This window comes from Phalacrocorax aristotelis, chromosome 13, assembly GCF_949628215.1.
Source record: "Phalacrocorax aristotelis chromosome 13, bGulAri2.1, whole genome shotgun sequence".
NCBI lineage: Eukaryota > Metazoa > Chordata > Aves > Suliformes > Phalacrocoracidae > Phalacrocorax > Phalacrocorax aristotelis.
In genome coordinates this window covers 12,478,172-12,494,414 of record NC_134288.1, presented here as the reverse complement: position 1 = coordinate 12,494,414, position 16,243 = coordinate 12,478,172, and the positions used below count along the sequence as shown (strand labels likewise).

General features: G+C 48.4%; 1 long non-coding RNA gene across 7 annotated transcripts in view; it reads right to left on the bottom strand.

Annotated features, from left to right (window-relative positions):
* Positions 1 to 3,008: 3,008 nt before the first annotated feature.
* LOC142064156 (uncharacterized) overlaps positions 3,009 to 16,243 on the bottom strand; it is a 43,163-nt gene continuing 29,928 nt past the window's right edge. For 4 of the 7 annotated variants that reach the window (XR_012663012.1, XR_012663015.1, XR_012663016.1 and 1 more), the window contains one exon: positions 3,009 to 7,931. This is a non-coding gene — a long non-coding RNA (uncharacterized LOC142064156). The remainder of the gene's footprint in view (positions 7,932 to 16,243) is intronic. The other 3 variants (XR_012663018.1, XR_012663014.1, XR_012663013.1) reach the window with 3 other exon arrangements.

Sequence of the window (16,243 nt, the reverse complement as noted above, 5' to 3'; positions counted from 1 at the left end):
TGCCACCCATCCTTACTTCTATTCAGATACAAGGCGAGGTTATAGACTCTATCCTCTACCTGCCTTGGGCTGCCTTTTTGCAACCATGGTCCTTATCTCTGTTACAGTGTAAGCAAATAATAAAGTGGGATTAGGCTGAAATCAGGACCTACCAGTGCAGCTTCAGCAGGGCAGGCAGAGAGCTCCAGATGTCTTTGGCGATCTCAGGTTGGAGATCAGGCATAAAAAAGTCTGTGTAGGATTTTCTGCCGCCTCCTCTGTTTCATTCTTGTTAACAGTCATCTCAGTGCAGATTTAAGAAACATTTTTTCCAGGCTTGCAATCCTCATTGCCTTGTCAGCAGGGCTTTGGCATTTTTGAAGCCACTCTGAGCACAGTTTCTCTGAAGAAACATTGGCACGTGTCATGTGAACAGGAAATTTTTGGAAATACATCCTCTCCCTCATTTGAAGGCAAGTGACATAGGCTCTGCATGCAGAAACCTTGCTGGGAAGTGACTGCTCCATCGGCACAGGTTTCCTGGGAAGCAAAGTGAGTTGAATGTGGTTGTCTGTGCCACGTACAAGTCCATACTAACAAGGCAATAAAATCTTCCCAGGAACTATGCAGGACTTTTCAACTTGGTCCAACAGCAGACCCCCACCCGTGGGTCCCTGCTGATAAGCCAGGTGTGCAGTTGAGGCATGAAACATCCCCCTTGCTCAGGGCTTCAGCAGGGATTGTGGTGACGAGTACGAGCCTGACCCACTATGGCTGAGGTTAATGCCTCCCCATTTCTGGCCCTGACTGACTGATGTTGCTACCGGACACTCGATGTAAGCCTGAAGACACTTCAGGGTCTGACCCTCCTGGGCTTTTCATAAAGCCCCATAAGAGCAAACCCACCTGCTGATGCCCAGAGCTCTTCCTGGCAGGAATAAGCAGACGGGAGCAGCATCACTAGGCTTATTTCAGGAGGGCACAGCTCTGCAGCAGACATACAGAAACGAAGGCAAAAAATATAAAGTGGAGCTATATAAATCCAACCAGGCAGATGTTGCGATGAGATGACGAAATTTCCCCTGGTTAAAGCCACTCCATCGTGACTTCCCTGCCGCCCCCCCAGCCGGCAGCCTGCCGGCGGTGGCGGAGCAGCACGTAGAGCAGGCAGCATCCACCAGAGGCTGCTCGCCGGCTTCGGAAGCGCCGCCGTTGCCTGCAGCTGCCTGCACAGGACCCGGCTCCGGGCCGTGCCTGGGGCAGGATCCGTGTGCCCGCAGGCCTGGAGGCCGTCCCAGAAGACCAAGCAGCGCTGGATGCTGGACCTGAGGGATGGATGTATAATCCCCTGGAAAACCGGGGCGAAGAGCTTGCCGGTTGCTTTTCTTGCCTTGCAAAGGCAGAAAGACCCTGCAAAAGTGGGATGAGGAGACATCAAGCTAAATCAGTTGTATGCAGGTGCTATAAGCATTTAAGTAGCACTAAACAACAAAGGCATCTCGCTTTTGTGTACTGTGGTCACACCCTTTCACCCTGGGTTTGCATGGGGTGGCACTGGGCGACACGGTGCAGGAGAGAGGGAGCTGCTTTAACCCTGGGGACACCCACAGATCTCCTCAGAAATCTGCTTGAAAAAAAACTTGTTTTAAGGTGTTACCTACCTTAAATTTCCATTACTAAAAGATATTAAAATCAGGTTAGCTGAGAGAAGGGTGGACACTGCAAATGTACTGATGGCACGGACAGAACAAATACAACTTTTACGTGGGTTTTCCTCCTGCCATCTGCTTCTGGAGAGTGTAACTCAGCTTCTCTGAGTCATCTCACTGATTACAAAGCCAGGAGCTACCTGCTTGCAAGCCTCCTGTCATAATTAACAAACTGGAGCAAAATGCATATCAAAGCAGAGGATGAACTTTGGGAAACCTCTAAACATTTAGACCCACAGCAAAGGGTATCACTTGCCAGACCTAAGAGCTTCACGCTGACATGGCAGCACTGTGGGCAGGTAAAGGCTATTTCTCGAAGGGATGTTTGGTGTAAGAGTATCAGTGCTTTTGGGGCAGGTCTTTCCTGAATCAAAGGACCTGCCTGCATGAGATGTGGCCATGGAGACTCCAACTACACAGCCTCGCTCACTGGCAGATCACCTGCCTCTTTGCTCTGGGGTGGGTAAATATCATTATTCCCCCTTGCAGATGCAGAAGCTGCCAGTTTGAGATATCAGAGCAATTTGTCCAAAGAAACGGAGCTCGCTCATGGCCCTAGAAACCATACCTGATGCCCCACGGGAGGGCAGCTGTTGTGCTGCAGGGTCCTCTGTGCAGCAGGGGCAGATTCAACCCGTGGCTGGCGTTGCCTCAGTGATGCCAGCGCTGGCAAGCATGCTATACAAAACCAGCAGAACAACTTTGAGTCACTGAGAAATCAAGCAGCTGGCCAGCTTTTATCCTTTGCCTCTCAAAATGGCAATATATTTTCCAGACTCCTATATAAAGCATGGAAATTTCCTGCATAACCCCCTCTTTCCTTTCTCTTTGCACCAGTGCTGCCAGCCCCAGCCCTGGGACAGACACCAGTGAGCTGTGCCCATGCCCCAGACCTCCTCCCACTGGTGCTGCTTTGCCCTTTAGCTGTAATTTTCCTCTTGATTTGAAGGAGAAGCAGATGAGACCTTTTCACTCTGGCTCAGTTTTCCTTCACCTTCTTGAACTTGCACCATCTGGGCTGCAAACACCCTAGGTGAGCAGCTCTTGCCTTTCAAGGTGCTGCAAATGTGCAGGAGAGTACAAAGACATCAGCAAACTGGTTGGCAGCTGTTCTCAATGAAGCGCAAAAGGATGATAGAAACGTAGCAGTCGATGTCAGGCTTTGGCACAACTTGTCTAGTCAGGAAACACGTTGTAAGTTTTCATGATCCCACCTAAATTCACCTGTTCCTATCACTGTTACTCAGATTTTCCTAATAGCTCAATATATGGATATTTAATACCCTAAAAAATATAGTCTGGCCTTGTGGATGGGTGGTTTGCAGGGTGCACTGGTGCCTGATGCCAAGGACTGGGCTGTGCTAGAAGTTATCCTCCTCTTTCCCAGCAAACCAGCCTATTGAAATGAGCATTTCTTAAACTTTACAAAAATGCCCTCTTTTTGGCTCATCCATCTTTATGGGACCCCCTTGGCTGGCAGCGGCTTGGTCGCTTGGAAAGGAGAATGGGCTGCACGTGCTGGGATTCACCTCCCCTCCACCTTTGCCTTTCCCTCCTTCTGCATGGAGGAGAGTAAAGCAATTAGGTTTTTTTTTTAACCATTTCCTCACTAATACGAAAGCGTGCAAGCAGTGATCGCAGCTGGCTCCCACCTCCCAGGGACGGAGGATGGCTGGGCAGCCCCTCTTCCAGCCTGCGCTCCCATCCGAGCTGGACCAGGATGCTGGTTCTGCCCAAAAATTGTCTTTTCTTCCATGGGGAGAGAGCAGCCAGGTCCGTTTTCAGCTGGCTCCCGCTCAGCTGAACTGGGGAGGACCCCGCTGTCCTCTGACACGTCTTGGCTGTCTTTTAAGCGGTCATGACCCATAGTTTGAGAAACTCTGCACTTAGCAGTCCTTGCTATCTCTTACTCCTCCATCTCAGCTCTGTCTCCTACAATATCCATTTTCCCTTGCTCCTCCCTCCTCCTCTGGCCAAAAAGAAATAAAAAATTAAGTGTGAATTTCAGAGCCAAAGATGCTTTTGGGTTTTTTTTAAGCAGACACCGAGAAGTGAAGGAAAAACCCTTCCCGTAAATTATAGTCCCATGAAAATGGCTCCAATAGCACAGAGAGTTTGGCAAATTACAGAAGATGCAAATGTCAATCGAAGAAACTCTGACAGTAAATATTTTTCACAACTGCTTCATTAGCAGATCTTTTCATTGGAAAGGCTCCTGCCCTGGAGAGCTGGGAAAGGATGACAGCTCTTTATTTTGGTAGGCTTTAAATGGCTTACCCATAACACACAACTGTGTCATTTATCCCTCTGTAATTAATTAATCAATAATATCTCAGTCTTAAAGACAAGAAAACTTATTTTGAACTTTATTTCTGGCACAGATCCTTGGAAAGAAAGATGCTTCATTGTTCCTTGGCTCTCCTTGATGTGTTATCTCCAGCGGGACAGCACCTGAATACTCAGCATAGGAACCCTAAAAATGCCAAAGTTGTGGGTTTTTTTCTCATTCTGTTTCCATCTGCTCTTCCCTATAATGGAGAACCAGCAACAAAGTGATCACACCACAACAGAAGGCAGGAAGATATTATTTGCCTCAGTCCTGTTCGAGTAGAAAGAGTGAATGTCAAGCCAGCTGTGGAGCATCCAGTGCCACTAACCCACCGCTGGTTTCTCACCAGTCTCCTGGAATCTAATGATTTGCTTTAGGAAAATCAGAGAAAACCCAATTCTTTGGTTTGCATTGGTCGTTGATCAGCTCTTAGACAACAAAAAATAGATCACCAAGTTAGGCTGCAAAAACCCCTGCAAGACGTTTCCCATAACCGCCGAACCCAGAAGGTGAATAAAAGGACAGAAAGAGCACTGCAGCTGCATGGACAAATTGCTAAGCTGGTGCTACTGATGTTATGTTCTCCTTCTGGGGCCAAAACCTTTGGAAAGTAAGACTTGCCCTAGGGCCTCATTGCTGATCAGCCTTTTGTGTGGTGTAACACTCGCAGAGTGGCGTAGGCCGTTGTACAACGCCACAGCCTGAGCTGTGTGAGCCCATGATTTATGTCCCTTCCTCATGAGCACAAATAAAAGACAACCTTGTCTGATGAATTTGCAGGGATCACTGCAAAATTTCCTTCTCCAAGTGTGAAAGCTCCTTTGGGGAACATGGTTTATTTGGGCCAACTTCTCCCTGACCCACGCCAAGGGCTGTATCCAAATCACAACTTTCCAGCTGTGGTCTCTGCAGGGTCCCCTCTCCTGGCTTGCTCCCTTGCCTTGGTGCAGGAAGATGTTGAGCAAGTGCGCTTGGCACACCAGGGTGGCCAGGGGGACAGCTCCTGCAAACCCTCCCTCTCCCCTACATCTGCCTGCCCTGCCTGGGAGGGTCCAAGCACACTCACCCCAGCAAAACCACTGTGGGGTGCCCCACGGGAGTCCAGTCCTCATGCCACTCCTTTTAGGAGGTATTTTAGCAAGTTCCTCTCCATTGCCTGGTAAAAGCAACACCCGCGCTGTGCTCTTTGCAGAAATGATCATGCAAATAAAACCCAAAGGTGAAGGGCTTCACCGCCTGCCTCCACGCCTGGCCCGCTGCTCCCAGCCCCATGATTTATGCTTTGATTTGCAAATACCTCTTCCTGCCAGGTGATCACATGGGTCCTCGCCTGCACATTATTTTCACATTTGCTTTTGCTTCCCTTCCCTCCCCCCCCCCCCCCCCCCCCGAAATGGTTTTCATTTTTATTAAAGCAATTTATTCTTGTGGTTGCCAAAGGCTTATCAGATTCGGCATATGTTCAGACAAGTTGTGCCTGGTGATTTTGGGGGGCGGGGGTGAGGGGGTATGTTTGAGGGGAAGAAAATGAATGAAAGCAACTCCACAAGGGCAGCTGAGCGGGGCTGGAGTGAGCATGGCCAGTGTCCAGCACCGAGATTTCGGCTCCAGGCAAGGGTGGAGGTCAGGAGCGAGACAGCCTGTGCGGAGCTGGGGAGGACCAGAAAAGGGGCAAAGGGGATGGGGAGAGATATTTACACCCCCTCAAGCTCTTTGCAATACCAATGCTGCCAATCTGGAGCTGTTGGTATTTAAAATGGCACGTAGAGAGGCATCTCTCCTCCCTCGAAGGTATGTTGATGAGTACCCCGTTAAGAAACTCTTTGGAAACTTCAAGGGAAAACAAATCCTCTTGGTTGATGAATTAATTTTCTCCCTTTGCTTGACCCGTCAGCCTGCACTGCCAGCAACGTTCCCATTAGCTTCGGCAGAGTTTGCCAACATTTGCTGAGATCCAAGACCTATAGAAACTCACTGGAGCCTTTCCATGGATCTCGGGGAGCTTTGGGTCAAGTCTTCTGCCTGCGGGATGAGGCTTGGGGTATGCACGTTGGCTGCCTGCTCAGAGCCTGCTGGTGAGTGATGAGCTGTTGAACAATGTCTTCATCTCTGGGCAGGGCTGGGAGGAGGGACGGGGATGCTAACTGGAACCAGCCTGGAGTGAAGTCATTTGTTTCGCCGCACTGTTTCCCTTCTCCTGAAGGCTCTCAGGGAAGGAAGCAAAGCTCGCAGGCAGTGATGTCTGCAAAAACCCAGGGATCTTGTTTCATTGTGTTAAAGCTCCACAGTCATCCTCAGCCCTAGAAGAGCTGCTCAGTCCCCACGGCTGTTACCCACCTCCAAAGATCAACCCGCCACATCAGTCCCACCGCGGCAGACCTCCTACAGCTGCTTTCCTGCAAACGCCACAGCTCTGCTGGGACAGGGTCATGGCAAGCACCGGCGGCATGAGGTGAAGCGCGGCCCCCGCGGAGGCTGCCCCGTCCCTGGCCAAAGAGAATGAAATATCGCCGAACCAACAGTTTTCTAGCACTACTTGCGAGGCAGCTAAACACGGGTTTTATCAGTGTATGAGAGCTTGCAAAGATAACACTTCAAAGAAAACATGTTCTAAATACACCTTTAAAAGCCTTAAAATGTAATTCCATAAATGTTTGTGTTACTTGGGCAAGAGATAAAGCCAAGTGGTATTACTGAATTGTAGTGGGGCCGAATACCTGCAAACTTCCCTCGTGTCCCTATCAGATGAATGGTTCACTTATTAATCTATATCTGGATACAGTAGAGCCCTTTCCTTTCTCAATAATCTTTTTTCCCCCATCTCTGTGTGCTGGCTGCTTTGCCCTCCTGGCAGGGCCCGGGTGCGGGTGCAAACCCCAGCAGGAGCGTGGTGGCTGCATGGGCTCCGGTTTGATGCAGAGACCCTGTCCCTGCAGCTTCGTCCTGCTCCTGAAGATTAACTGAAAAGCAAGGTTGCAGAGGAATAATTAAAGCCAATTCTTACTTAATTGGTGATGCTGGTCCAATTGGTTTGGAAGTGGTTGATCCCTTTTTCCTCTGCCATTAGTGGATCAGGACCGTGATGTCTCCCTGTCCCAAAGGATGGACTGCAGTGGCCATATTTCAGCATTATAAAAATGCTAGGAGATATTTGTGGCATCTGAGATTTGCAGAGCTCTGGAGTACAAATATCCCATTTCAGTTTTGTCTTTTGTGGGTATTAAAGAAATAGAGAAAACCAAAAAAGGCAGGACTGAAGCAGTCTCTGCAAATTCTTGAATTTGAATCCTTCACAGCACTCCGGTCAAATCAAAATGACTCACACTAACACAAGTCCAGAGAGACTTTCCCCTGCCTGGAGCAGGAGTGAAGGAAATCCCTGAAATCTCTGCTTTTCTACAGGAGAGCTCTGCTCTGCTGTCACTCCGGGCAGGTGGTGTCCTTATGGCGGGTATGTGCTTACGCAGGGTTGTGAGTTTGGGGGGAGGCTGATGCAGCTTTCCAATTAATTTCCCTGCAGCTTGTTTAATCCCTCTGATGCTTATCAGGGAAGATGGTACGCTGTTTAACAGGCCAATGTGGCAGATCGTAACAAAGCATCATGCCAACACCTTTGGAAATGTTAGACCTTGTGAGCACCAACCCCAAAAATCTATTTTAGGAAGCAAATCTGCCCACTCTGGTGTAAGTGCAGCCCTCCAACAGCCTGGGATGGGAGCAGGATTTGGCCGTTAGTGGAAGATTTTGTGCCTACTCCCCAAATCCATCCTTGACTTATACTCAGCAGCTTTCCCAAGGTTCAGTATGGGGAGTCTGGCCGGGGGTCCCAAGGTCCACCACCAGTGAGAGATGACACATATAAGCCAGGCAAAGGGACTGGTCTCTGAGGGGCTGCATAGCCTCTGAGTTTTTTCCTACATGAAGAGCAGAGTGCAGAGATGAGGACAGAAATTTTCCGGCAGAGCTTGCAGCCCCCACCCACAGACAGGTCCCCCTGGCAGCACTAATGGTCCAGGAGTGGAAATCGATGGCGGTGCAAAGGCAGCATAAATTGATCCAAACTCTTGTCTGATGAACAATAAAATCCCGGCGTATTGTTCAGTGCACTCAGTTTTAAATAATTAACATTATTCTTAAGGTCCTTTCTTCTTTAAACCCCCACATGCACCTTTCTCTGTATTTAACCTGTGCAGACCACTTTTCAATCTCTAGCTCTTTCTTTCTCCCAAAACAAAACCCTCTGGGTTTCTTTGGATGCCAGAAAGCAAGAGTTTGAATATTTGGTTTAGGTCCAGAAACGTTTCCCTCTCTATAAACCAAAGAAAAGGCATTAGCAATTTTTTTGTACCACACAGTGCAGAAAGATGGTTAGAGAAAGCGGTGCAAAGGGTCGTGCAGGGAGTGCCATGTTGTCAGGACCTTTTCTTATTGGAGCCACCGCCAGCATGCAACAACCCCAGCAAAGACCACAGGGAATCAGTTTTCCTTCATAAAACCTACAGAGTCTATAGGGAACATCGATGATGATTCAGTTTGCAGGGAAGGCAACACTACCTTGCAGAAAGTGGCTTTGCAAGCCCTGTGGCTGGGGAAGGCAGCTGGGAGCCGCCTGCCTGGTGGGCTGGGAGATTGAAATCAAGAGTCAACAAAGATGAAGAATGGCAGAGGGAGAAATCCTGTGTTTTCTCTCAAGGAGATGTTTTCTCTCCTTTATCTAGCACGCAAGCTATCTAGGCTGTGTGTACGTTTAGCTGTCAGTGCTTGGGACACTTAACATATTCCCTCCTGCTCAGTATCCGAAGGCAAGCCAAGCAAAGGCAATGGCTGCAGCAGCACCATGAGCAGCTCGAGACCTTTAGAGAGCCAAGGTAGTAAGCCCCCATCCTTCTCCAAAAGACCCTTTTGAAGCCAAATTCTGCACTTGCCCAAGGGCTCCTCTGGCTCCTGATGCTCAGGATGTGTTCCCAGCATGTGGGGATGGCAGATCAGCACTGCAGCTTGGTTAACCCAAGTCACTAATGGTAAATAAAGTCTTAATCATTTGTGTAATCTTTCCTAACTACCAAAGAAAAGCAACTAGTTTGAGCCCACCCAGAGGCTCCAGTGTCAAACACTTCTCCCCATCGTGATTGATGCTGGTTCCCCAAAATTCAAACTGATAGGAGCATGTTGAGTGAATGCTGATGGGCAGGAGAAGGCACCTTGGAGGTACACCCCAACCCAGGGCTTTATCTTCAGCCCAGAGCTCCTTGACCGATGGCTGTGAGTGGTTTCTACTAGGGCAGTCAATCACGCTTGCTGGGACTCTCCACTCACAAGAAGAAAATATGTTAAAATACCACCCCTAACATTTTTGCACAAAAAACCAAGACCGTCTGTGGCTGTGGGTGGACTGCTTTTGGGTACAGCTTTGAGGGAAGGGGCTAGGGGCACCCCTAAGGCATGCTGGCCTTTTCCCCAAGTCCAGCAGCACCCACAGGATGCTCTGCCTGGCTGGACATCCCGCTACAGCAAAGGCACAGGTTATGTGACCACATCAACAGCTGCTCTTACAATGCAGTATAAAGAATGCAAAGGACCACCACAAAGAGTTAACTAATTAGGAATTAATGATCCCTTTTGGCTGGGTTATGGGGCAGAGAGATGCCTAAGATGTACTCAAGGTATCTGGAAGGGCTGGATGTGGCTCCGCTTCTGCAAAACTCCTCCTAACACCACCCCAGCCCTGCTGCGGAACAGCCAAACCACCAGCAAACATCCCCTTCCTGCACCAACCAGCAGAGCGTTGCTCCTCTTGTGGTGCTGGCAGCTCTTCTGGCAGAGCTCAGGCAAAGGTCCCCACAAGTTTTGGCATTCAGGGCTCCTACCTCTTCTCTTACCGCTGTGTTTGACTCAGACCATTGAACCGAGGTGTCTGTGGTAGGATGGATGGAAACCATTGGACCAGAGCGTAAAAGAACATGGCTTTCCTGAAACCCACGCCGATGAGGGAAACGTGATACCTGCTGTCTGCATGGGCAAACAGGCTGTTCTCAGAGGCAGACCTTAAGGGGAAAGCCAGCAGGGCTGGTCACAGACTGTCTGGAGCCATATTTACACTTTTCATGCTTCAAATGTAACACGGCTTGTACAGGACTTGCTGCACCTCATCCCAAATGCAACGAGAAGAAAACATCCTCCAGAATGCCAGTCCCAGGAGGTGACGCTCCTTTTCTTCTGGCCAGGATACCCAGTTTTATTGCAAAGAAGCTACTTTTTCTTTCATTTTACCTGGCTTTTATATGCTTTTCTTCCTACAATAGTAAAGTGCTATTCACTGGTGCTGCCCAGCTTTTCAGGTCTCTATGTCCATTCAGTCCTCAGTGGAAATGAGGGACATATTTCTTCAGCTGTGTGACATCTTTGCAGCATGAATTGCCTCATGTTTTACAACACTCACTCGCAGTCTGCTGTGCGTGCATGCTAGCACCGATAATTTTTTGCCTAACAGTGGTTTTAAATCATCAAATAAAAACTAATGAAGGAGAGAGCCAGAAGATGTGATGATGATGAGGGGGAGGAATTCATAGCATCAGAGGGGGCCAGCCATCATCCAGGAAGGGCTGCTGAATTTGTGTGTTAATTAACATTTTGATTCATTAAGCATGGCTCATTTTATGGCTTAATTGATGAGAAGGCAATTTTGGAGCTGGTGCCAAGCAGAAAGAAGTTTTTCCAGGTCCCATCCTGCCCTTTTTTTGCTGGTGTAGGACAGAAGTGGCTCCTAATCTTAAATGCAAATAAAAAGAGAGCCCAAATGGAGCATGCCTGAGGGCCCAGACGGCCCATCGACTGGCTGGAGCAAATGCACAAACAAGGCTCCCTATCCACATCAAATTTTCTGGGACACTGCAATGGTTAAGAGAGCTTGCTGAAATCCAGCATCCGGATCCCCCAGCCTTCATGTATATATACATAAAATGCTGTACGTTTTCTCCTGGATGGCATTACACAGCATAAAGAGGTTACTTCGACAGAGATAGGGAAGACCATATTACTCATGTGCAGCCAAGTGCTGAATCATCTGGGTCACGTTATGAGATGCCATCTATACTTGTCATATATATTTTACAGAAGGAATATTTCTAGGATGTTTTAGAGAGCATTAATATCATTTATATGTATTGCTTCTTTTATCCCTTTGCATAAAAAGCCAGGTGTATATATTTTGAATCTGGCCACCCGGGACTTGTAAGGAGAGAAGAGTTATAGCTCAAACATTTCAGAAATCTCTAAAATGCACCTGCAATACTTTCCTCATCCATCACCATGCTGTTGTTTTAAGCTTCAAGATCTTGGGACTTCCCAAGCTTTCAAGAGATCATTGTACGTCCTCTCCCCACACCTTCCTAGAAGTCAATAACTACAAATAAGAAGGTGGACCGGCTTCTCCATGGGTGGAAATCAGCCCAGCACCAGTCCAAGCCACCAAGCCTTGCCATTGTACACCAGCAGAGGACCTTGCCCCATGCAGCTTTAGGCTAGAAAATGCTGATCCAAGACCAGAGGGACATGAATGAGCCTTCTTGAGGCACTTCAATATCGTCTCCTCTGGCTCTTGGAGGAGGAATTACAGGGACTCATAAACACAGAAAATATCCTGATTAATTCTATCTAAGCATCAAGAACTGAGGGGGTCAAGATCAGAGATTGGTACTTATTGTGTGCAGTCTGTTTTGCCCAGTGCCTGGTGCCCAGCTTTTTTATGGATATTGCTTTTTCTTCAGAAAAAAAACCCAGGCAAGTTGCTCTGCTGGCTCACTGTACTTTTAAGAAGTGCATTTGGCCTCATGAGAATGCATCAAAATTTTGATGTTTAGAGGAAAATGAAAATATTTGCACTCAGTTCATTTCTAGAGCTGCACATAAAATGCTCCCCCTCAGGGCATATCCAAGGAAAAGACTAGAAATAAAATATAAATTCTAAACAGCAGTAAAATGTTTATCGCTTTGGGGGTTATGAGTGTTCAGCTTTTATTACTATGAAAATCAATTTACTGAACTTGGGTTTACTGCAAAATCACAAAAGTGAAAACCTGAATTCATTTGGCATCTGAGGCTTTGCTGCTTCTCCCTTCCCATGCCCAGGAGAACTGTCCCCCGCACGGCCCTGCTCTCTGCCTCGTCCCCACCACAGCTCCCCTCCTGATGACAGCCAAGCCACCCTCTGTGGCTGACAGCCTCCCTGGGCTCCCTCCTGCTGGACCTCTCCAAGAAGAAGACCAAGAGTCCAACCTGAAAAAACAAACCCTGTAAAAAAGAGGAAATGGCCCATTTTCTTCCGCCAGGATTTTCAGCTGTGGTTTGGGATGGGGATGCAGGATGTGGCCAAAAAAAGGCAGTGCTAAAAGCAGCCTGAGTGTGAAAACCCTCATGTGAACTTCATCATAGTGGAACTGGATTATTTGCTGGAAAGTGCAAATCTGCACGTTCAAAATAATATTAGGATATTGTACTAATGATTCAAATGGTCAAAATGAAAAAATGGGTAAGCAGTGCATAGAAGCCACTTTACTACTGTGGCTGGGTATCAGTCAGTGCAACCCAGCCCACCAATGAATCCCATGTAGCCACTCCTCTACTTTCATTTTTGGAGTTTATAAGGCTAAAAATCAATGTATGTTTTAACAGAGCTAGTGGAAAGCAGTGCAAAATGTTTGGCCAAAGAGCTTCAGGCTTGCTGTCCGCTAGCAGTGGCTCAGAAAAGACCCATGGCCAGGCCGCCACGATGGTAACATTTTGCAAATCCTTCACAGTCTGACACATTCCCCCACGTGGATGCCCATTTCTCCATAATTGCCAATATTTCACATAAAAAGATTTTCAGCCACGCTGAAAATTTCTGGGAAAAATGTAGCAGAAAAAAACATTTTTTTTCCAAATTAAAAAAATAAGAAAATATTGAAAGAGGGTTAGGTCAGCTCTACAAATAGTCAAAGCAAACGCGTCGGGAGTGATGAGGAGGATGAAAGCCACTGGACCAAGCAAGTCAGCAAATAGCTGGGGATAACAGCAAATTCCAGGAAGGAGAGGCACGGCCCGGGAGGGTGCCTTTGGGATGGGAGGGTGAAACTCCTACCCAATATTAATAGGTTTGGCCCACTTTCTGTGCTGAAAAGCGGTCAGAAATACATGAAAACATGGTGCATAGGAAGGAGGGGATGTGAAGCCCACGTGCCAGCCAGGCTGAGTGTTGGGGTGCCATGTTGGCTGGGTACTGGGGTGCCAGCCCAGCTGGGGATTAGGGTATCACACCAGCTGGGTACTGGGGTGCCACACTAGCTGAGTCCCTGCACCCCATGATAATGGGTTTTGGAGCTGGCACTGCCAACCACCACAGGTTTTGCGCAGGGGAGCCTCTCTTTGGGTACAGGAGACCTGGGAGTCAGTGCACACATATTTCCACTTTTGCCACCCAAAAGAGAGCGAGGTTCCCTGATTTGAGTTGGGGGAGCATGACCGTCCAAGGCAGCTGGTTGGCAGCCCTGAGTGTGGTCCTTGGCTCCGTCTTTGGGGGCTTTGTATAAATGAGGTGCTTCTGGAGTGAGCCTCGGCATCTCCCCACAGAGAGCCAGCGGCGCTAGCCAGGACTGCAGATTGATGGGAGAGCTGAGGATAGGGCAATGTAAACAGCCTTGGCTCCATGTGCAGCGTCCGGCCCTGCCGTCTCACTGCCAGCTGGCCAGAGGGCTGACAGGCACCCCCAAAATAACAGCAAGAACCAGGGACCAGCGGCTCCATCCCCTTCTTAGGAGTACATGGGCTGGAAGACACATGGGGAGGTTTGGACACACAGTGCTGGAGCAGCACTATGAAACCATCGCTGATGATAGGCTAATTTTTTTACCCCCATTTTACCCCCAAAGTGACACTGCCATCCTGTGACAAGCTGCATCCCTCAGCCCTTTAAGGCTACGCAGCGTGAACAGCCTTTGTATTGCACTTTTTTAAAGCTTAACACAGTTTGCTTCCATCTTTGCTAAGGGTATGGTACCCAAGAGATGTACTGAATGACTGTGAAGGGGATGCCATCCCCTGGCACGCTCTGGCAGCATGAACATGACCCACTCCAGATGCAGATGGCACTTCTGCTCTTTCCCTTACACCTTGACACCCCTCCAGCAGTCCCACCGCAACTGAATTTTTCAGCTGCTGCACCAAAGCAGCCCCTCAAGCTTTATCTATCTATCTTGCAAACGATGGAAAGTGCTTTACAATTTTTCCAGAGGTCATCTGATAACCCTGTCAGACTTAATTGTGCCATAATCAAATCCTGCCCTAGCACAGGGCGGGATGAATCAATCGCAGGCAAACACCGCTGACAGACCCCACTGACATGAAAGGCGTGAGCTCACAAATAATTTATTAAAAATATGTGTCATGGAGAGGATTAATTTTCATTTCCTAAAAAAAAAAAAAGGTATCCTTGGCTTGCACGGGAGCAAACAAGAGATGTGGGGAGAGGCATTAAACTGCAATGAATCACGGAGGAAAGGCGGGTGGGGATGCAGGAGGACAGGCTGCACTGTCTCCACTGCAGGCACTTAGCCCTGAGCATCGTGTTGTGCTCAGGACCCTGGGGACCCCTCATCCCTTGTGGGGTGGCTGGGAGGGGGGACCTGCTGGGGGCTGGGGCAATGCCTCCTCTCTGAGGACAGTTATGGCGACACTGGCTTTTTCAGGCCCCCCCACCCCTGCTAATAGCTCCTGATTTGGGGCCACGGTGTCCTGCCCGCTCTGCCCAGAGCTCTACCTGTACTTTTTGGGACAGTTAGTTCCCTGTCTTTAGTACACAAAGTAATTGCTTCTTGGCATGGAGTACATCACAAAGCTGCTCAGCTGATTCCTTTTTTGCCAAGAAGAGGAGCTGTCCTCATCACCTCCAGCATGCCAGATGCCAAATCGGTGATGGAAACCCTTAACTACAGCCTATGCTCTTCTCTTGGATGTCCAGAACCATGTATCCCAATGCAGAGGCACAACCACCCATAAAGCCATTGCAAACCCTCACCAAGGGGCAATTCCCCCTGGGGATTCACTGCCGGGCTGTGTGTGGGGTGGCATGGGCAGACACAAGGGCTGGGGGAACCGTGGGGTGGCTCCTTTCCCGGGATTGCGTCCTGCTCCGAAGACTTTGCTGTGGTGCTGTCTGCGTGAGCAGGATCAAAAAGATTTGCTTGGAAGTTAGCTGTTAGAGCAGTATTTGTCTTGCCTAGGAAAATCCAGAGCCCCTTGAAGTTTCCTCTGCAAATTTTCCAGCAAAGCAGGTTCCTCCATCAGAAAAAAAATCCTGGTGAAATGACAAACATGAGCAGGATTTAAGCCATAAAGGTGCCGAGTTTTGCATCCCTTGAGTAAGCTTTGGTTGGCATCACTGGGAAAAGAAAAAGCACACATGAAAAATAACATTAATTTTCCCCCAAACTGAGGCCATTTTCCCTGGAGCGGCGCAGGATCCTCCCAATGAACATTTCCCTCTACACAAAACCGAGCCCTGATACGCTTGTGTCACACTCTCTACCTCTTTGCAAATTGCTGACACAGTCTGAGAGGCGGTGCTGATCCTGATCCAGCATCACTTGGACAATTCTCCTGGGGATGCTGATGCAGGTTCACTAGGTAGGACCTGCCGCTCCAGCACCAGCACTGCCGCGGTGATGAGATGCATGTAGACATGCTCCTTTTCTCTCTGCAGTGAAGGTCCTACACAAGCAACCCCCCTGCCATAGGCTGAGGGAAGAAGGGAGACAGCTTTCCTTGCTGCTACCATGAGGCCAATCCAGCACTGCATGAGCAATGTCCCCATTTCCAGACTCCTTTGACCATTAACATGTGAGTATTAATTTATCAGCAAAGATTTCACACTAAATATCCCTATTAATCTAGCTTTCCAAGCCTACAAGGGTTCCACACTAAATATCCCTATTAATCTAGCTTTCCAAGCCAACAAGGGTTCCACAGTAAATATCCCTATTAATCAAGCTTTCAAGCTACCAATTAAAAAAAATAAAATTATAGATTATATACAGGTAATTTAATAGACCAATGCAGCACTTCCCCAGCGTGAACCGAAGCCACCAGCTCCTCACTGTTCCTTCAAGCCACAATGATAACTATAATAACATCAAGCTGAGTCTATTTTTTCCCACACAACTCTTGCAGAAGGACCATCGGACTGACCCTGGTT